At 36.4% G+C, this 12,674-nt stretch overlaps 1 long non-coding RNA gene across 2 annotated transcripts; it reads right to left on the bottom strand.

The window, feature by feature from the left end:
* Window positions 1–1,225: 1,225 nt before the first annotated feature.
* Window positions 1,226–6,910, bottom strand: LOC128015787 (uncharacterized). Of its 2 annotated transcripts, XR_008183997.1 has the most exons (4): window positions 6,687–6,910; window positions 6,340–6,377; window positions 4,559–4,680; window positions 1,226–1,958 (listed from the first exon to the last, which is right to left on the bottom strand). It is a non-coding gene; the product is annotated as an uncharacterized LOC128015787 (long non-coding RNA). The 2 variants fall into 2 exon arrangements; XR_008183996.1 differs by having other exon boundaries at window positions 6,340–6,908.
* Between the last annotated feature and the right edge of the window lie 5,764 nt (window positions 6,911–12,674).

The raw sequence follows: 12,674 nt of genomic DNA, 5'->3' as shown, positions 1-12,674 counted from the left end.
GTCACCATACATCTGAACTTCAAACGCTATATATATTTGATCCCCACAAAAAGATGGTTCAGTCCTGAAAAAAAAAAAAGAGAAAAGACTAATAAATGCTGTTATATGACTGCTTATAAAACAACTAATAGCTTAACTGCTGTAGTTGCAGTGTATATTTAGTGATTTACATTTTGTTTGCAAGAGTGTGTGGAAGGTATTTGTGTTTTGTGTTTGACATATCGAGAGTGGTTGAGACATTGCTTTAGGGCAGAATGCGTTGTGAGTGTAGGCAAATATCTCTGCTGGCAAATCAGAGGCCAAATTTGTTTCCACACACCTCACTTTCAGTTACTCTACATTTATAAATATCCTTTTTTCCATTTGTTTGTTCCACTGTTTATGTATGTAGGTTTTTTTGTGCAAATGCAACTGAGAGTGGTAAAAAATGTTAAGAAGGGCCATGATAAGTCTTATCAGTGTTTAGCGATTTGCTTTATGGATTTGAATATATCTATTCCAGTTACGTTGTCGCAACTTGGGGGAATCTGTAGGCAAATTCGTTCTTAATATGCGAGAATACAAATAGCAGCTGTACTAAAATATTAAATGCCATCTGTGTTGTTATACTTCCCTGTTTGTACCTGACACCATAGATAAAAACAAAGCCTTTATTTGTTTTTCATTATTATTGCCATTAACTGGATTTTTTTTTAAGAAGTGCATACACAAATAACTTTAATTCTCTTACGCACTCTTTCTTTGACTAGCAAATGTGCTGGCATGGGTTAATTTACAGTATCACATTGTTCTAAAAGGAAGATGTGTTAAACTAATGGACTAAAGCTTTTTTAATAGATTTGTATGGAACCTTTTCCTACTTACCTTTGACTTAACCTCTTAAGGAATCTTTTAATGAGGTGTGTTGCACAGAAGAAAGAAAAATAATACAGGTCTTGAACAACACGAGAGAAAATTATTGAACTTAAATATTTAGGTGAATTATTACTTCATTGTCCAACTATTCCTGTATGTTCCATTACATATGACAGTATGACCTTGAGCCTCATCTGAATATGACTTCAGATCCAGAAGTACAAACTTGATTTTAGTTTAGTTTAGTTTTCTATATATATATATGATATATATATATATATATATATATAAAATGATAAAACCAAAAAATTTATAAAATGTTTTTTGTTTCAAATAAACACTGCTCTTTTGAACTTTCTAAATATATATATATATATATATATATATATATATATATATATATATATATACACTGTTAATTATTTGACTGTAAATTTACAATAAATTGCAGGTTAATAATTGCATGACTTTCACAGTAAGTTACTGTAACATTTTTACAGTAAATTATTGTGAAATGACAGCTGTATACTGTGACTTCACAGTAATTCTGACATCGCATTACTGTGATTTAGCGGTAAGCTGCTGTAGAATTAATGTATTTAACTGTGAAATTACAGTTGGTGTCTATGTATTACTGTAATTTAACAGTAAGCAGCTGTAGAATTCATGTATTTAACTGTGAAATTAGTGTCTATTACTGTAATTTAGCAGCAAGCAGATGTAGAATTAATGTATTTAACTGTGAAATTAGTCTATTACTGTAATTTAGCAGTAAGCAGCTGTAGAATTACTGTACATAACTGTGAATGTCTATCTATTACTGTGATTTAGCGTAAATGATGGACCAAACAAAACTGATAAAAACAGTGACATAACTTTATTTTTTAGAAGTAAAATACAATTTAATTACATGAATAAAACACTGGGCAACAGGGATTGACACTGGGTAACAGGAATGTGTGTCAAAAGAGAAAGAAGGAGACAGAGAAGAGAGAGTGAGGGAGAGAGATGTAAGAAAAGACAAAAAGGTGGGAATAGAGAGGGTCGCAGGTGTCTCTCTCCTTCCCTCGCAGCTGGCACCTGCATAGTGTGGGTTCTATCCACTATATACAAAAGATAAGAAAGACAAAAAGTTTAAGTTACTCTGTGGTGGACTGACTCCCTGTAAGTATGGTGCTCGCATTGTAACACTAATCCTAAAATGTCTACAATTTAAGTAATTTCAACTATTAAAAAAAATGTGAATAGTACTCTCAATTAATATTAAATCAACAAACCAGGACTCTAATCACTCCTGTTACTTTTACCCAGTCCTATTATTTTTCACGTGAGTAACAGGACTGAAAGTAACATGATTGAGGTTAAAAGGTTAGTTCACCCAAAAATGAAAATTCTGTCAGTAATTACAGAGCACAAATTAAGATATTTTTGATGAAATCTGAGAGCTGGATCACTCCTCCATCGGCTTCTAAGGGTTTGAAACTTGCTGGCCCAGAAAAATGTATTAAAGACATCTTTAATATAGTCCAAGTGACTCCAGTAGCTCAATCTTAAGTTTATAAAGCGACGAGAATACTGTGCGTAAAAAAAACAACTTTATTCCACAATTCATTTCCTTCTCTGTGGGCCTTGAGTTTTTTCATGTAGTAAAACAGCGTAGCGCTTCTGTGTTATATGTCACACGTAGGCTCACTATTGGCCGACGCTGGTCATGTGTAGTGATGCATGTGACGTATAACACAGAAGCGGTACGCTGTTATACTACATGAATTCACCCGAGGCCCAGAGAGAAGGAAATTAATAGTGGAATAAAGTCATTATTTTTGGGGGGGTTTTGCGCACAAAAAGTATTCTCGTTGCTTGGTAAACGTAAGATTGAGCCACTGTAGTCACTTGGACTATATTAATGATGTTTTTAATACATTTTCTGGGCCAGCAAGTTTCAATCCCTTAGAAGCCTATGGAGGAGTGAGACAGCTCTCAGATTTAATCAAAAATATTTTAATTTGTGTTCCGAAGATGAGAGAAGGTCTTACGGGGTTGGAACAACATGAGGGTGAGTAATTACTGACAGAATTTTCATTTTTGGGTGAACTAACCCTTTAAGCAAAAATTGCATGCTAAATTGCATAGTAATTCAACACAGTAGCAAGTAATGTAAATTTACACTTAAAACTATTGTAAAGTACTGTAAATTTGACGTTTTTTAGACGTCAAGGCATGTTAAAATCAAATAAACGTAAAAACAATTAATTTTACACATTTATTTTGCAGTCTGTCTAAACTCTACATTGAATCAGGAGACACTATAGAACACATTAAAGGGATAGTTCACCCCAAAAATCTTTGGAACACAAATTAAGATATTTTAAGAAATCCGAGAGCTTTCTGTATCCTCCATGGACAGCAATTATTTTACTTTCAAGGCCCAGAAAGATTGTTAAAATAGTCCATATGTATACAGTGGTTAAACCTTAATGTTATGAAGCGACGAGAATACTTTTACTGCGCAGAAACAAAACAAAACAAAATAGAATACCGACTTTATTCAACATTTTTCCTTTCTGTGCCAGTATCCGATGCTGTTCACGTGATGTGTTCTTGATCATGCATGTGATTGCATTGCGCACAAAAAGTATTCTCGTCGCATCATAACATTGAGGTTGAACCACTGTAGTCACATGGACTATTTTAACGATAGTTTTACTACCTTTCTTGGACTTGAAAATGGTTATAACATAGTAGTCTATAGGTGGGATCAGAAAGCTCTCAGATTGCTTAAAATTTTCTTAATTTGTGTAGAACAAAATTCTTGTGTTTGGAACATCGTGAGGGGATGTAATTAATGACAGATTTTTCAATTTTGGGTGAACTAACCCTTTAATAGCTTCAGTAAACTTCTTACTGCATAACTACATCTAGCTTAAAGGAACACACCGACTTTTTGGGACTTTAGCTTATTCACCGTATCCCCCAGAGTTAGATAAGTCCATACATACCCTTCTCATCTCCTTGAGTGCCTCTGTTTGACGCACCCACCGCTAGCCTAGATTTGGAAAAAGACTGGAGGTAAACAGCTCCAGCTAGCATACTGCTCTCAATAAGTGACAAAATAACGCCAACATTTTCCTATTTACATGTTGTGATTTGTATAGTCACAGTGTGTACAAATAACAAGGTCATATGAGACACAACCATCTTCTAACTGTATACATACTGGGAACTATATTCTCAGAAGGCGAAGCACTGCTACTTCTGTGGAGTGATTTACTCCAATTCTGAGCAAACTCTCTGCTCCTCACCACAGGGCTTCTCAGGTGCTGTGAGAAAATCACTCCCCAAGTAGCAGTGCTTCGCCTTCTGAGAATATAGTTCCCAGTATGTATACGGTTAGAAGATGGTTAGAGTCACTGTGACTATACAAATCACAACATGTAAGTAGGAAAATGTTGGCGTTATTTTGTCATTTATTGGGAGCAGTATGCTAGCTGGAGCCGTTTACCTCCAGTCTTTGTGCTAAGCTAGGCTAGCGGTGGTTGCCTCAGACAGACTTACGGCAAGCACGGAGATGAGAAGGGTATGTATAGACTTATCTAACTCTGGGGGATACGGGGAATAAGATAAAGTCGCAAAAAGTCAGCATGTTTCTTTAACACAGATACTGTGTTTCATTAGTCCGTTCTTAAATTGGAACACAGCTTACATTAGATTGACATCCATTCGAAGTCAATGAGCTTCCTGATAAGAGTGCAGACTTGCTGGTTCATGTGACCTCTCTGCCTCTTAGATTTTGTGCCCGTCTCTGGGTTGATGCTCAAGAAGCACCTACAAACAAAAAGACAGAAGAAACCTGTTAGTTTAATTTGTGTGATGAAAAAGGTGTCAGTTCCCAGTCACCACCTTCAGTGGGTCACTGCTTTTGCAGTACAGAGTCAAACTAAAGTTAGCTCAGTTTAAACAAAGGTGTAATTCAGGTGTAAGTACTGTAATTCAGAAAAAAAATGCATGGAACTGAACTGAAAAACATTTCCATCACAAACACAGTCAAGAATAGACCTTCACCAAAGTAGAGGTGTGTGATTTACGTAGGCAAAGCATTCGCACACAACAATTTACATAATTTACATGTTCCGTTTGCAGAGGATGGAGTAAGAGCCTGTTGCCTGTCCATCTCCCTATGGCTGTTTCTACTTGTACTCTTCCTCCTAGAATTATAACCCGTTCACAGATGATGTGATAAACATTTCATTTCTTATATCTTTTTCACAATAAAGCACCCAGTTTTCTAGTTGTTTCTGACTTTTTTAAGCTTTGTCTCTGGTCTAATCTGGTCTGGTCTCCAGCACAGACACACAAATTAAGGCCCCGTCCACACTACTGCGTTTTCGTTTAGAAACGGAGAATTAAAACGAATATCTCCGTCCACACCAGCGTTTTAGCTGCGTATAATGCTGCGTTCACACCAAACGCGAATAGAGCGTCTGGCGCGAATGATTTCAATGTTAAGTCAATGCAAAGGCGCGTTTACGCGCGTCTGGAGGTCTCGCGGCGCGAATGGGGCGTTAAGCGCGGCGCGGAAGACGCGAATTCGCCTCATTCGCGCGTCTAGTTCGCGCGAATTACGCGAATTGACGCGCGAATAGAGCGCTTCGCGTGAAACGCGCATTAAGCGCGAATGGTGCTTTTTGTGCATTTAGGGTTTGACGCAAATTCGCGTCTGCCGCCCGAGTTGAAAAATGCCTCCGGTTGTGCAGGAATACCCTTCTCCACTCATTCAACAAGGAGGAACGACACATGTTGTCAGTGAGCAGTCAACCGGAGCTAACGTTATATGACAAAAATTCATATTTCTATAGAGACAGGAATAAAAATGACCTATATATATATATATATATATATATATAAAACATATTAATAGATAAATTGAATATAGGCCAAAGATAAGAAACGTTTCATTTTACCCCAAACGAATTATATTTTATCTTGAACCACTAAAGACACATCAGAGCCAGCGGCAAATGTCAGAAGATCTAGCCGAGGTAAGGCTACTCTCGGCGGATACATGATGACGGAGCTCCCGCTGATCGCATGGAGCTCATCTCCGAGATCGGCGAAACACATTTTTTAAATAGACGCTGTCATTATAAATAAACCGCATATTTGAGTTTAAAACAACTACATTCTCGCCTGAAATACTTTTAAAACTACATTTCATGACACAATAACAGTAATATTTTGAAAATTATCCGAATAAAAATGGCGGTTGAAAATGCTGCGTGAACTCAGCTGGATGAAGCCCCCCATTCATTTTTCTGTTGACGAGAAAGACAACGGTTGCTCCGTTTCACACACACAGCAGGGAAGAAAATTATAAAGTTACTAATTTGAGATGAATTTAATCCACCTTTGCCCAAATCCACAAACACCATAATTTATCTAGTTGATAATAACTGTCATAATACCCACATTAAGGCCACACCTTACCTTATAACTTTATGTATCGTTGGTCAATGTAGAAAATGCTGTGGTAAAAGAGAGAACGCTGTTAGAGTAACTAAGATAAGCTTTAAGTAAAGCTAAAGTTAAATGTTCGACGGTGTATCTAATCAGACATCTCACAGTTAACTTAATACGGTATAATTAACACTACAACCAACGTCTTTTCATTCAAATTTGCGCGCTTAAACGTCGATGCGAGTCTGCTCCAGCTAAGTTACAAAAACATGACAACAGAACCTACAACTAACGCTAATTTGGTTCATACTTTTAAATTACATGCACTATCATATAAAAAACATCAAATTGATAAAGTTTGACATTTAAACACTTACCGCTGTCTGAATCCACCGAATGAGACCACGTAGATCAGAGAGCTCTGATGACGCTCTGATGACGCTGCCGCAGTTGCCACTCAAAAAAGACGGCATTCACAGTAGTTTCTTGTAAAAGCCCCGCGCCTGCATTATTTTCACAGTAAAAGTCTAAATACGGTATTATATTGTGAATTATCACAGTTAAAGCCTGTGAAGTGGTAATAATGTGATTAACTGTGAAATATTACAGTTATATCTTGTGAAATCCTGGAAAAATTTTACAGTGTATATATATATATATATATATATATATATATGCTTGTTGCAGTCTGATTGACCACTCATTTCTTCTATGTAAGGATCAGAAGTTCATTGGATGTGTTTTTTTACTAATATTAATGAAGCAATTTTCTCTGATTAATTACAACAGGAAAGATACAGAACACTGTTAAATGCTGCAGGCATAATAACTCTGTGTGCGTCTAATACAACAAGGCTTTTATGTGCTGCTCAGTGTTTGTGGCATTGACTCTAGAGCTCTAAACACAACACACACACACACACACACACACACACACACACACGCAGTCTTTTACTTACCTTTTCCCTTCTGTGACTCAGATAGGAATCTCAGTCTTTTATTTTGTGTGTGAGTGCATGTATGTACAAGCCTTTGATATGACAGCTTGAGTCTGTTAACCTCTCTAATCAGGGTCCTTCATCAGAAAGGTCTTTCAGAGTGCCTGTTTAAAATTCATAAATTTAAAGAGAGGGGAGAAGAGGGGCTGAAAAAGGGAATAGAGAAAAAAGGGAAATAAAAACATAAACTCTCCCATGAGGTAGAAGCTGCAGATTGTCTCCTTCCTGACCCTGGACCTGCACTGATCTTGAAATGAGCTCAAAGAGGGGTAAAGTCACGCTCGGTGTTTGACTTACCACTAACATTAACATTATCAGCTTCATCAGCATGGGCAGTTGGCATTTGTGTGTGTACATTTTTAATTATTTTCTTTGATCTCATGGATTGTTTCCTTACGGAGTATTTTCTCTCCCTCCTAAAGCGCTCTCTGTAGTGACGCTGCAATAGCACTTGCTCACATGTAGAGGGCATTAGTATCCCCAAAGCCAGTCCAGTTGTAGTCATTATTCGTTTTAATTACGTTTCTCTTTTTTAATAAATAAATAAATAAAAACCGAAACTACCTGCGATGGACATGAAGTGTTCCTGGACACCTCAAATGGTGAACCGAACTGAACAGAGTTAAGCTATTTCTTTTCTATGTGAACAGACTAGTGTTATACTTATACTTTATACTGACTTGAGACAGTAGGTAAGTAACGAGCTCCCACCTAACGCAATAGAATCCCAGAACACCACAGCAATCATGTTTTGTTCAGAAATTGTAAACACGGGTAAAAATTATTAAAATACTGTCTTTATGTTCCCCAGCTATTAACTGACCAATCATTATACATGTTATATTAAGTTCAAACTTTTCTGTTAGTGTTAGGTGTGGGTTATATTCTATTATTACACGGCTCTGTGGAATACTTGATTCTGATTGGTCAGTCGCGACATTCTGAGGTATGTTATCCCTGGATAACAACCTGCAAAAGCTAACACAGGCTCATCTGGTTAACAGCATTCGGCGCTGTACTCTTGCTTGAACTATTTTTTTCTTGGTGGAAGTTTTGCATTTGTTTAGCTAATAAAATATTAAGACTTGATTCAAAATGCTGTGCAATTGTTTAATTATGTCATCCTGGTATCGCGGACTTGCTCTCGTTTCATACAAACGCATCTTAATTATTATTTTCATCTTAATTATTTTATTGCCTTAAGGTTTATTGTGAGGTTTATTGCTTCGCGTCGGGGTCCTGATGCATTATATGCAAGCCATGAAAATCATCTGTTTAGTCTTGATTTGTAATGGCATACAGTTGCCAAAATGCATCAGTCGTTTTTTGCATAGTGGCTTTAATCTCTCAATGAATCAATCACTTGTGCAAAAAACATCAATCCTTCTATAAATCAATGGGCTACTACTAGGGACCTATGTACTACTAATCACATCATTTCCCTTAGTTGAGTTTTTAGCTGAACATAGTGTCTCTGCATTTTATAGATTTGCTCAAGTCTCTGGGTGAATGAAAAGTTTAGTGCATTTTAGTGCATTTCAATATTATATATATATATTATGTATTTTTATTATCTGAGGTTCACTTTTGCAAGAATTAAACACATCTAACTAAAGCCCGCATCTTATTAAAGCCCGCAATGGAAGTGATTTTAGGGTGAGATATTGTGAACTGCTCACTTACACACACACACACACACACACACACACACACATATAAATATATCATGTTTTCCTGTGTGCTGCAATATGTTGTCTTCACAGAGTCATAAAGTAACACACTCTTATAATATAAAGGTCCACGTCCATAAAAAAGCACACTCATTCAAAAGGGTGCTTTGTTCCGGTCCATTATCCCACTTTCCACCCTTTCTTTGAATGCACTTTATCTCTGTCACCCCATTGTTCTCTCCCACCTATTCTTTATGTTTCCTTTGTTTGGGCTTTTATGTCCGTGCAACCTTTATCCCAGACCTCCCTTTCTCTTGTTTTCCTTTTCTTTGTTCTGCACTTTTCTTCCAGGTCAGCAGCATTGTCACTGTCTGCAGAAGAATTTAACTTTGTCACACAGGTATTTTGTGTTCTATGTGTATGTCTAGATCATTCGATGCATATGAGTTTTAAAATAAATTGATGAGAGTATGAGTCCATCTAACGTGGTAGATGCAAAAGTTATTTTTTTAAATGTGTGCTGTAAATGTAAGGCTAAAGATTGTAACCTTTGCCCTTTGAGGTTTACATGCCGTTGTTTAGGAGTGCATCAAACTGTCATTTTATGTTTTTGGATCAATTTGTCGAGACGGACACTTCAATATGAATTGCTAGACCGTAAGAAAGGAAGTAACAGAGGTCAATCTGTTTCGAACAGTTCAGGTTACGCTCATCCAATGTCCGATTCATTGTTCCAATTAGCAGGGCGGTAAAAGCCTCCCACATCCCTTACTGAAGAGACGAATCAAATTAGCATGCCCTCCATCTTATCTTTGAATGATAAACAGCCAGCTATTAGATTACAGCTATTAAATTAGAAACAGGCTCTAAACAAACAATTATCTGAATGTAAGTGTGGGATGGGTAAAAAAAGGGTAAAACAGTGTGTGTGGAGAGAATTTATGGATGCATGCAGACTTTAAACATGATGGTTCCATTTACTTGTAATTAAAAAAAAAGTGTTATGTGTAATGGCTTGAATTAGTTCGATAACATCAATACATTACAAAAACAGAGAATAACAACTATCAGCCTCTCCATTTAAACCCATTTCCCATACTTATACATATTTTACATTTAATGTACACTAAAATCCTTAATATTATTGTGGCACATATGTGACGTCTGGATCTGCATGTAGTTAAAAAAATAATTTTACTTCTAGATAAACTTAACACAATTATGCTAATTATAGTTGAAGTTCTAATGACCCAGCTGTCACTCAATACATCTCTTGGGTTACTGTAACAATGTGAGACCTATTCTACCACTAAGACCCTTGTTTTTTTTCATTTCAAACAATAAAGACACAACAGCAATTCATGGACAGAGCCGCCTTTGTGTTGTCTAAAAAGTGTGTCCAGATTTAGCTTGTTCATGTTTTAATTTCTCAAAAGTATCAGTATATTCTATAAATCTATATCTTCTTTCTTTCTTTCTTTCTTTCTTTCTGTGAATATTTTACAAATATTTGACTGTCAATCAACTTTTTTCTTCTTCTTCTTCTAATTTCTGTCTTTTTTCTTCGCTGGCCTACACAGCTCTATCCATGACCCATAGAGGTTTGCAAAAAATTGAATTTGATTTTGCTCATTAATTTGGTAATTGACTGAATTCTCTTCCACATCAATTTGATTAAAGTGCTATTTATTATATATGTAGCTTGATATAATGCAATATTTTTTGTTTAAAATGTATTTCATTAGACATGTGAACTTTTGCAGTTTTAGCTTATTTTATTGAGATAAAATACATTGTCTATTGATTTCAGGCCTTCAATATGTTATCATTTGATCATAGTCTCATGATTTAATGAGCATGTCTGTATTTACTGTTATTGAGCCAGATAACTTGTAACAGTGTATTTAGACTCAGTCCCCTCCTGCCTCCGGCCTACTTTCCTGCCTCTAAGGTTTCTCTCAAGACAAAACCACTAGGACAGGGAAAATAAAAGAGTGGAGAAAGAGAGGAAGGAAAGAGAAGTAAGCAGATCTGTTACCCTGTTCCAGTAGGATGGCAGTAATACACATACACACTCTCACACAAACCACCTCACACCACACAAACTGTCCCTGGAGAGGGGAACTGAGCACTCACAGTTGGGTTGTCATTTAAAATAAGTGATTGTTCTAAGACAGAGGATGAATTAATTTACCTGCTATAAATGAAGATCAGGAGAAGAAAAGACAGACTGAAAGGGGCTGAATGGCTTGGCCGATATGGGAGGGTTCTGTTGTGTCCCAGTTTTCAAACAGAATGTTTGCAAACAGCTACAGCTGTCAGGTCAGATTGGACACACATAGTGTACTAATGTTGTAAGCAAATATCTATACACTAAAATAATATACTAGATACACACTAGTGTTCAAAAGATCAGGGTTATTTAAATTTGGTAAGATGTTTTTTGAAAGAGGTCTCTTTTAACCATGGTCGCATTTATTTGATCAAAATATATTATTGCTATTGTAAATAACTTTTTTTCTATTTTAATATATTTTCAAAAATAATGTATTACAAACCCGATTCAAAAACAGTTTGGACACTGTACAACTTGTGATTAAAAAAGGAATGGAATAATTTACAAATCTCATAAACTTATATTTTATTCACAATAGAATATAGATAACATATCAAATGTTGAAAGTGAGACATTTTGAAATATCATGCCAAATATTGGCTCATTTTGGATTTCATGAAAGCTACACATTCCAAAAAAGTTGGGACAGGTAGCAATAAGAGGCCGGAAAAGTAAAATGTACATATAAGGAACAGCTGGAGGACCAATTTGCAATTTATTAGGTCAATTGGCAACACGATTGGGTATAAAAAGATCCTCTCAGACTGGCAGTGTCTCTCAGAAGTCAAGATGGGCAGAGGATCACCAATTCCCCCAATGCTACAGCGAAAAATAGTGGAGCAATATCAGAAAGGAGTTTCTCAGAGAAAAATTGCAAAGAGTTTGAAGTTATCATCATCTACAGTGCATAATATCATCCAAAGATTCAGAGAATCTGGAACAATCTCTGTGCGTAAGGGTCAAGGCCAGAAAACCATACTGGATGCCAGTGATCTTCGGGCCCTTAGACGGCACTGCATCACATACAGGAATGCTACTGTAATGGAAATCACAACATGGGCTCAGGAATACTTCCAGAAAACATTGTCTATGAACACAATCCACCGTGCCATTTGCCGTTGCCGCCTAAAACTCTATTTGTCAAAAAAGAAGCCATATCTAAACATGATCCGGAAGCGCAGGCGTTTTCTCTGGGCCAAGGCTCATTTAAAATGGACTGTGGCAAAGTGGAAAACATTTCTGTGGTCAGATGAATCAAAATTTGAAGTTCTTTTTGGAAAACTGGGATGCCATGTCATCCGGACTAAAGAGGATAGGGAAAACCCAAGTTGTTATCAGCGCTCAATTCAGAAGCCTGAATCTGTGATGGTATGGGGTTGCATGAGTGAGTGTGTCATGGGCAGCTTACACATCTGGAAAAGCACCATCACCACAAATGCATTTGCTAATTAAACGAGGTGTATGATAGGGCCCTTAATTTTTAGATATTATTTAAAGATTTACTTTACATATAAAATGCATTATCTATAAATCAACACAACTTTGAATACATTTACATGTACTCCATACTTATTTTTCACA

The sequence above is a fragment of the Carassius gibelio genome, chromosome A6, assembly GCF_023724105.1.
Source record: "Carassius gibelio isolate Cgi1373 ecotype wild population from Czech Republic chromosome A6, carGib1.2-hapl.c, whole genome shotgun sequence".
Lineage (NCBI taxonomy): Eukaryota > Metazoa > Chordata > Actinopteri > Cypriniformes > Cyprinidae > Carassius > Carassius gibelio.
This window is presented reverse-complemented; position numbering and strand designations above follow the sequence as displayed.